The sequence below is a fragment of the Egretta garzetta genome, unplaced genomic scaffold (assembly GCF_000687185.1).
Source record: "Egretta garzetta isolate BGI_Z169 unplaced genomic scaffold, ASM68718v1 scaffold581, whole genome shotgun sequence".
Lineage (NCBI taxonomy): Eukaryota > Metazoa > Chordata > Aves > Pelecaniformes > Ardeidae > Egretta > Egretta garzetta.
The window spans coordinates 392,878-402,949 of record NW_009258623.1 but is presented as its reverse complement, the minus strand read 5'-3'; the positions used below and the strand labels follow the sequence as shown (position 1 = coordinate 402,949).

Below are 10,072 nucleotides of genomic sequence, written 5' to 3'. Positions count from 1 at the left end.
GCTCTGTGGAGATAATCCATCCAACGTCAATGTCTGTAAGTATCTGTACCTCGTCTCCTCCGCAGAATGGCTTTTACCCTGGGTCTCGTGAGGACTCCCAGGCTGTCACTTGATGTACAGTGAGCTCCTCCTTCTCTTGCAGCTGTGGTAGGCAGGACCACCATCGCTGGAGGCAGAGCTGGTGGCTTTGGAGCTGGCAGTGGCATGGGAGGAGGAGTGTGTGCGGTCGGAGGAGGGAGCATCATTGGAGGCAATTGTGGCGTGGGAGGAGGAATACTCAGTGGTGGCTTCTCTTCTGGAAGTGGAAGGATGTGCAGCTCTGGAGGTGGCAACTTCGCCGCAGGGGGTGGATCCTCCTCTGTGCGGAGATGTGTCACAACCACAACGGTCAAATCTTCAGGTGTAAAATACTGAGCCCTGACCTCCATCGCTCCAAGGAAAGAAGCGTCTTCTCCTTTCTCCAGCCAGCAGCACAGCCCTTTCCATCCTGAACCGGTATCCAGCAAAGAAATGAGCTGAGCTCACAACCTCCTTAAATCATCCTGCCCAGGGGGAGATTTGCAGTGAAACTCCATCCCGTGGGCTAAGCCTGGCCCCCCTCTGAGCTCCCCCAGTCTCCAGGGATGAAAGATCTCCCTTGCGGGTACCAGGGACTGCAGGGCTCATCTGAGCACCCTTCGCTGTGTTTCTTGCTGCTGCCTCCGGCTGCTGCGCTGGCTGAGGGGGATCGTGTATAAAACTGCTCTTTCCTTTCACTTTTTAAGGTCTCTTTTTCAATGGCCTTGTTTCCCTTGTGGCTTCCGCATGTCCTGCATGTTACCCACATGCTTGTTTCAGCTATATCAGGAACTCACGTAAGCAGAAGAGACGTGATAATGTCTCATAGCCAGATTTAGGAGTGAGAAGCAGGTGTCTGGAGATGTCCACCTTCCCTAGGTGGAGTGATTTGGCAGCTTTAATGTTTTATAGGTTCCTTTCCCTCTTCTCCTTCACACCTGGCATATGTATGGCCTTATTGCAAACCTTCTGTTGCGTGAACCCCACTGCATGGTTGCTTCCTACCAGCACCCCTTCCCTCCAAGTTCTTTCATTACCAATAAACTGCAGAGAGATGAAAAGATATCTTTGTGTCGTCTTATCACTTAATTGTCCCCAGGGGAGGGACAACACCCTTTGTCATTTGCCATAAGAAACAGCAATGCCCATGGTGCTCTATCCTATGATGCAAATCACTGAGCGCCATGAACTGCCCATCAAGGGGTGATGGTTTTAAACTGAAGCAGGGGAGGTTTAGGCTGGATTTAAGGAAGAAATTCTTTACAGTGAGGGTGGTGAAACCCTGGCAGGGTGTCGTGGTTTAACCCGGCTGCACCACGCAGCCGCTCACTCACTCCCCCCCTCCCTCTGTGGGATGGGGGAGAGAATCGGAGAAAAGAAAAAAAAGTAAGACCCGTGGGTTGAGATCGAGACAGTTTAATAAGAAAGAAGAATAACAATAGTGATAATAATAATGGTAAGAGAATATACAGAATATATATAAAAACAAGTGATGCACAATGCAATTGCTCACCACCCGCTGACCGATGCCCAGCCCATCCCGAGCAGCGATGACTCTCCGAGCCGCGATCTGAGCAGCGATGACTCTCCTCCGGACCGACTGGGTAACTCCCCCCGAGCATGATGTTCTATGGTATGGAATAGTTCTTTGGTCAGTTTGGGTTAGCTGCCCTGACTGTGCTCCCTCCCAGCTTGTTATGCACCTGGTCGAGCAGGAGAAGCTCAAAAAGCCCTTGAGTAGTCTCAGCACTACTTGGCAACAATTAAAAACATCAGAGTGTTATCAACATTCTTGTAGTACTAAATCCAAAACACAGCACTATGCTAGCTACTATGAAGAAAATTAACTCTATCCCAGCCGAAACCAGGACACAGGGGTTGCCCAGAGAGGGGGTGGAGGCCCCATCCCTGGGAACATCCAAGGCCAGGTTGGACGGGGCTGTGAGCAACCTGATTTGGTTAAAGGTGTCCCTGCTCCCTGCAGGGGGGTTGGGCTGGGTGACCTCTAGGGGTGCCCTCCAACCCAAACCATTCCATGATTCTATGATCTGAGGTGAGGAAGAGGAAGATGGCCCTTCTCTCTCCTCTTAGATGGTGCCATCTTGCTCCTCCACAGTAGACTCCCCCTCTCTCTGTGGGGTGGGAGAGCCATGGCTTTGAGGAGCGTAGCATAGGAGGGGAACATGCAATGTCAACCTGGTGGCTATGAGGTGGGGGGATTGTGCTCATCCCAAGTGTAGCAGGATGAAGTGTCCAGCCCTTGGTTGATGAGCACCTCAGGAGTGAGGCAGGCAGGGCCACCAGCAGGGAAATTGTGGTTAGGACATGGTGACGAATGGCGGCAGTTGGTCCATGGTGATCTGGATGTGATGGTTTGAACATGGTGGTCTGAACAGGGCAGTTGCGGCATTTGGAGTGGTTGGTTTGAACATGGCCATTGGGGTGTAGCAGTTGGACAGATGGGACACAGCCATTCGAATGGGGTGGTTTGAACAGAGCCAATGGGATGTGGCTGTTTGAATGTGACAGTTGGGATATGGCAGTTGGCCTGAGGTGGTTTGACCACTGTTCTTGAGCTGTGGAAGTCTGAACAGGGCCATTGGGTTGTGGCAGTTAGCGCCAGTCCTTGACACAGGTGTCATCCCAAAAGGACAAGCAGCCAACCCATCACCACCATGCAGTGGCTCAGTCCTGATGGTGCCTGGAGCTCCCACCCAGGCGCCCGGGAGGCCTCGAAGGGGGAGACACCAGCCACAGGTCTGCAGTGGGCAGTTAATGCACCCATGAAGAGTAGCCGTCCTCCATCCCTGGCTGGCACAAGGGCAAGCAGCACCATCTATCTGATGAGCAGGGCTCTTGCATGGGCACCGGCACCTCATACGTGAGCGATGGGAAGGCCTGAAGACGCTACGTGGACACAAATTATTCATTAAAAAAGGCAGCGTGAAAGTATGAGACACAGCCTCGAACCTGCTATTATAACTCCAGATTGCCCAGCCAGGTGAGTCATTAGCCCTCTCTAAATAACCTCCCATTGCAACCAAATTAATTTGATTAATTCTTGGCTGGGTTCTTCTCCAGCATGGGGAGGAGTGAGAGCCGGACCAGTAGGTGAATCAACCCTGACTGTGCTGTGGTGCGTGCATTGTCCTGACGCAGCCTCGGTGCTTGTCAGGCAAAGGTGGGGAAATGAGGACGATCTGTACAGCAGGGTCCTTGCCATCTAAATGAACAACATAAACGAAGCAGAAATGGTGGCTCCTGTTTGAAGTAGTGTTACTTTCATGCCACTTTTCTTATTTTCCCCCAAATATGCTCTCAGCTGACACACCTGACTTCCTAATCTGATGTTTATACCAGGCTATATTATGCCTCATTCTCTTTCTTGAATAAACAATGACATTTCTGATTCTAAAATTTATAGGTTGGGATGGGAGAGACCAAGAAGTCATCTCCTACTTCATCCTGGCGCAGAGTCCAAGGACAGGTACAGACCAAGATGGTTCAAAGCCCTAGAGCATTGCTGGGGACTTCCCTGGGACGGTGGCAGAGAGGGTGAAGATCTCCAGTGTGTTGAAACCCAGGAGAAGCCAGAGATGCAGGCTTCATCCTGCAGAAAACCACAGGCGTTTTTCCTGGAGAGAGGCCAGGCTGCAAGACGGAGGTGCTGGAGTTTATCTTTCCCGTCTGTTGTGCTCATGAAAAGGGGAGCAATGCTAATTGCTCGAGCGCATCATGCTTGAACGTAAGATGGTGCCTGGCCTCCCTTCCAGTTGCTCCATGGGGCACTGGGCTAGCTGCTAGCTCTAGCGTGAAGGTAGATCCGTATTTGCAGCAATGGGGCCTGTTTTGCTTAAATCACACAAATTTATTTGTGGAACAGACTTGGTGTGAGGACAATGATAATTCTTCAATACTTTTTGGTAGAGCTGTTGCCATTTTGGACATAGAGGATAAAAAATACGGAATAAAGATATTTCTTGTTGGTTTGTAAGTTCTGGTTTTCTACAGAGAAGGACGTGTGCTCTCTGTGCTAATGCAAAATCTGCCCCCAGGAGTCTCCTGTGAGAGCCTGCTTAGGTGCTCATGAGAACCTGCCTGCATTTTCAGATCCTTTTTGGCTTGCAAAGATTGGAGTTCAAAGTGAGATGGCAAATGCCTTGCTCCTAGCATTTACCACTGAGTCGCCATCACTTGGTCCAAGTCACATTGGGTTGTGAGATACGGTCTGGGATTGCTGGCCTCTCCAGTCACCAACCAGTTTAGTGCACGACCCACTGGTGGCTAGATGCCCTGCAGCTCAGAGGGCAGATAGGTCTGAGGTGGTGGGACTCAGAGCACTCTTCCTTCCACCAGGCATTGCTGAAGTGTGTCCTGGTTTCAGCTGGGATTGAGTTAATTTTCTTCCCAGTGGCTGGCGCAGCGCTGTGTTTGGGATTCAGGACCAGGAGAATGCTGATACCACCCAGATGGTTCAGTTGGTGCTGAGCAGGGCTTACACCAGTCCAGGACTTTTCAGCTTCCCCTGCTCTGCCAGGGGCACAAGGAGCTGGGAGGGGGCACGGCCAGGACAGCTGACCCCAACTGGCCCTAGGGCTATTCGAGACCATAGGATGTCATGCCCAGTATAGAAACTGGGGGGAGTTGGCTGGGGGCAGTGATCGCTGCTTGGGGACGGGCTGGGCATCGGTCAGCAGGTGATGAGCAATTGTGTTGTGCATCACTTGGTTTGTATAGTCTATTATTATTATTATTATTACTACTACTACTACTACTATTATTTTCCTCTGCTGTTTTATTAAACTGTCTCTATCTCAACCCACGGGTTTGTACCTTTTTTCCAATTCTCTCCCCCATCCCACTAAGCAGGGGTGGGGGAGTAAGCGACTACCTGGGTGGTGTTCAGCTGCCCACTGGGTTAAATCACAACAAGGTAGGAAGAGAAAGGAGATCTCACCCTCAACAAAGCCAAAAGTGAACTGGATGAACTCTGCAGAGCCCTCAGTGGAGCCAAAGAGGAGCTTGGCCACGCACTGAAGGAATATCAGGACTTGCTGGATGTGAAGGTAGCCCTGGGCATCAGGGTTGCCATGTGCGGGAAGCTGCTGAAAGGAGAGGAGCACGGGTAGATGCCTACCATGGGACCTGTTTCAGGGCATGAGTGGTGCAATATTCCTTGTCTTAGAACACGGAAAGAAATATAGTAAGTGCAATATTTTATGAGCTGATTGGGTAATGAGTCCAGGTGGCATTATATTGGCTGTAATTAGAGCTGTAATGAGTTTTTAATTATTACTAATCGTCTATATTATGGGAGGGCCTCAGAAGCTACCAAGATTGCTTCCCTTGGGTTGGTCGCTGTGCAAATATACAGAGGAGACTCACCCGCTTTGTAGCTGTATCGGATATGATGGCGAGCGGCTGGTGAGCAGGAAATGTTTGCTTTGATGCGTGGTGCTGCTTTGTTGAACGCATTCTCTCCTGAGAGGCAATCTGCTTCTCCATCCCTCGCACTGTACTTACAGGGAATGAGTCTCCCGAGCGGCTGGAGTCCTCCATCGTCCTGCAGGATGAGATGTTCAGGGCAGTGGAGCTGAGGTGCAGAGGTTATAGGAGGTTAAGTGTGGAAATCAGCATCCTTTGGTCCCTTATCCACCCTTTGAACAATAGCAGCAGCACCCCCAGCTCACTCGCTTCCAACGTGACTTGTCTAAGCTCAAAACTAGCTCAAGCACCCACCAGAAAACCCACTGACTTTCTCAAGAGAGGCTGAATTCAGCATATCGTGAAAGCAGCAACAACCCCCAAACATCTGGTCTTGGAAGGTGTTTTAGAACCCGACAGTCAAAGACCTGAAAGCCCCTGCAAGCAAACACATGGACCAACGTACCTAAAGCCACGTAGCTACCCAAGACATTTAGCTAAGGAGCAACGTGGAATTCTTCTGTTTGCTTTTTCAAGCTGTGCTCCTGTCATTTTATTCTAGATGCCAAGAACCCTCCTTCCTTGCCTCTTTGGATCCTGGCTGCTCTTGTCTTGGTTTCATCAGGAGTGAAACTGGTTCCATCGCCAGTCTCCAGGGGTGTCTTGTGCCAGCAGGGTGACTCTTGCTGACTGGCTTACTGAGGTCCAAAGAAGTCCTTGTCCTAGAGCATCATCTAGGGTTTTGCAGGAGAATTCGGGCCCTTCATCTAAGTTAATCTTCACCTCCACTTTGATTGTAGGGATTGTGCCACCAGCCAAGTGCCCTTCATCCCAGCCTTTTCTTCCTGTTTGATGGCAGCCCTGTTCCTCTGTGAGTGCTCAATGAACCTCAAGGAAATCGCGTCTCTGAAGAAAATACTTGCTCCCACATAGCCAGGTGACCTGGATGAGTGCTGTCCATGGCCATGGGGTACCTCCAGCTCCCTCCTGGCCCCACTGCATCCAGTGCTCTCTCAGCTAGAGCTGGGACGGGTAGAGCAGGATTTGAAGAACTTACGGCAGCCACATCATTTGTGTCTGGTGGTGACAGCAAACTTTCTGCCTCTTCTTCCTCACACCCACTCTGGCTTGGATGCTGGTGCTTCTCATCGTGCTTCCACGCTCACTAGCTCTGCCCTAAGAGTGGGCTGATATGCCTTTAGGTTTACACTCACAACTCCGCAATCCACATTTTCTGACCAGCTCTATTGTTGGTGTCCATCAGGCCTAGATGAAAGTCCACGTGGCATGACACAGCATGACATGGCATGGCATGGCACATCACGGCATGGCATGGCACGTCACGGCATGACAATATCCACTCTTAAATACAAGCATGGGTTGAAGCACGTGTATGTCTCCTGTAGCCTGGGGACCAGGGCTTGCTGGGCAGACCTGATGAAGACAGGGTAGACATGGCCACAAAACGCCACTAGAGGGCTTGCAGCCTGTGCGAGGGACACTGCCCCTTTCTCACATGCACCTGAACCTGCTCTTGTCCTCTAGGTCGATGACAAATTGACTTTCCCATAAATTATCAGTCAGGCTGAGATGGGAATTTCAGGTTGCGTAGAAAACCACTACCTAAAGGAAGGACTGACTCTGTTCTTAGTGCAGTCATCGCTCACAAGTGACAGCCTGATGAAAGGCGAAAGGACAAGGGTTGTGTTGCATTTGCCAGTAACCTCGTCTGTGGCAGATCTGTCTGAGCTGCAGGTCCTCTGCCTTGCCTGATCTTTAGGGGGTTTGATCTGGGGCCAGAATCAACTGAAACAAGAACCAGTCCTTGTCTCAGACTTGGACAGCCACTTCATTCTGGTCCTGAAGGTCCTCAGATCATCCTCTTTTCCTCCTCCCTCTCAAATCCACCCTCTGAAGTCCCTGGAATATATTCTCTAATTTTTTTTTTTTGTGCCTCCACAGGTGTTTGAAATCTGCTGGAGTGAAGGCTGGGCTGGCAGCCAAGGAACCGAGCCCTTCAGCTGGCTTGCATTGCTCTCTGTTCGCCTCTCCAACCAAGCCCGGTTCCTTGCAGACAGATAAAGAGGAAATACAGTGACTCTCTTTTGGAAGTTCTGTTTTTGTGCCATGGCCTTGTCTGGTTGAAGTAAAGCAGCTGAATGGGAGCAAGGGTGGCTCTGGTATTGTCATACCTGCCAGCAGCATGCCCTGCTTGAAATGGTTTTGGGCTGAGAAAGAAATGGCTTCTGTGGCTTTGCAGTAGGAGTCTCCCCAGAAATGGTGGGGACAGAAGTGTTTCTGACAGATTGGAAGCTCTCAGCTGGGAGGGCGTTTTGGTACCGAGTGCTCCTAAGGTGCTGTGGCAGATCTCTTTGGTGAAAACAGGTTGTCTGTTGGAAAAAGAGATGGTAGCTCCCCTCTGTCACCTCTGTTGGCATCCAGGAGGTCACCCTGACCCAAGGCTTCCTGGCACAGCTCAGCCTAGAAGTTGACCCTGACATCCAGAAGGTGCAAATGCTGGACAAGGAGCGAATCAAGATCCTCAATGAAAACATTGCCTCCTTTGTTGCCCAGGTAGGAGTTGTCATTTTTTCACTGTTAACACTTGTAAAGGCTTCTGGTGGGAAATGGTGTGTGGGGGTAGGCAGATGGGTCCCTGTTCTGGAAGGTTAGGTGGGCAAATTGGGCCTTGGAAGGGGGAGTTTACCTTGCGCTTGAGTCCGACAGGCTGCGATGGCCGAGGTTGCTCACCCCAGGCTACCAAAGCACTGGCAAATGCAGTGGGATACTTCAGGCTCTGGGCACCCTTTGACCACGCCAAGGGCTCAGGGGTTGTTTTTACGCCAAGGCAAGCAGCAAACTGCTCCGCTGGATTTTTTTAAAGCACGGACTCTGCCAAGTGCCACTAGAGGGCTCAGAAAAGACTTTAAATGCATAAAAGAGAGATCTAAATTTCTCTGCTGCAGAGTGCTAGCAGGCTACCTCCCTGCAAGGCAGAGGGCCACCATGCCTGTGGCTCCAAGGGGTTTTGGTGACAACGTGCAAATGGTTTTGTTTGTACAGCACCTAGCGCTGGCGACTGCTGGCCCTGACTGAGCTGAGCGACAATAAATAACTGCATTTAAAGCTGTTGTGTGTTGTTGACTGCTTCTGGCACGGGAAGAATTGAAAGCAGCACGATTTGGGAAAGACCATGACCCCTTGAGTCAGGGGGTGACTTCTAGCAGCCTGCAACTGGCTTGGCTCTTCCCAGCGGTGGCATGCCCGTTGTTCCGGTGTGCAAATCTGCCTCTGTTCCTGCGGACTGGCATTCCTCTGCCTCGGTGAGCAAAGTGCAGCTGCAGGCCAGGGTGGAAATGGTTGATGGATGAGATAATTCCCAGGATGCTAGTACTTCAGTTCCATCCCTCTTGGGTCATGTAGCAATGCTGATAATTTCCTGCTAACCTGGACAAGAGTTGCAGCGTGTCCCCTGACAGGGCTGAGGGCTCAGCAGATTTTTCTTCTTCTTCTTCCCCAAACCAGAGGTAGAATGTGGGACCTGGGGGAATTTCCTTTGCTAAAAGAAAACTTCTGAGTGGCAGCTCACCATGGGTTCCTCTCGAAGAGCCAGGACTGCCCATGGTCATTGTCTGAAACCGATGTACCACAACACGAGGTGCTGTGTTGGGGGGTTTGGGTGATCAAACCAGCCTTCATAGGTTTTATGATACTCTCCCACCAAAGACAAACCATACCAAATGCTGCCCTGTGAAGCTTGCCCGAAATCCTACAGACTTACGTTGTGTGCAGTCATAGCAGTCCCCACGTTGTACACTTGCGTGATGAATACTGCTGCAGCCCAGCCTTGGACTCCGAGCACATTTTTCCATCCCCAGCTCTTCCCCGAGGTCTATAGCCAGCACGTTAATAGATCCCCTGGGCTGTGAGACAGGCAGCCAAATACCATACCCTACGCAGACAGCTTTCCCAGATCAGAGGGACGTGGCAGCCTGAACCACCAACCAACAACTTGTGCTGTGCACAAGCAGGCACAAAATTTGCATGGTCCTGAGGAGCGCTGGTGGGAGGCAATGGCATGCTGCCCTCCCTGGGCCCATTGCACCACCAGCTCAAAGGTGCACTTCAGCAAGCCATGCCCAACCTACTATGCAAAACCTGCTGGCCCAGACCCAAACAGTGCTCCATGGCAGTGCTCCAAAAGCAATCCGACACTCTTCTGGCGTACAGCAAGAGTGAGGTGGCTTCCAGTCTCAGCTTCTCTGGAAAAAGCTGCATTAAGGGCTTGGTGAGCAGATAACATTGTGCAGTTGCTGCTGTGAACTGGAGCTTTTAACTGGGAGATGCCATGAGTTAGGAACTCGTTGACTTCTGGAGGGAGCACCAGGTCCCGAGTTTTGGACACCGTATGACCTTGGTGTCTGGTTAAAGAAGTGTGGGACTGGGACAAAATTAGCATGATGGGACAGATCTTCCAGGGATAGTATCATTCATGATGGTCTAAAGTCCTCCTGAAAGTAAGGTAACTCAGGATGCCACAGGTCTCTTCAGGATGAATGCTGGGGAATCTTGTGCCTTTGTGTTGAGGCCA

At 50.9% G+C, this 10,072-nt stretch overlaps 1 protein-coding gene across 1 annotated transcript in view; it reads left to right on the top strand.

The window, feature by feature from the left end:
- The window catches only part of LOC104134664 (keratin, type II cytoskeletal 3-like), a 28,540-nt gene that overhangs the window by 3,068 nt on the left and 15,400 nt on the right, over positions 1 to 10,072 (top strand). The window lies entirely within an intron of this gene.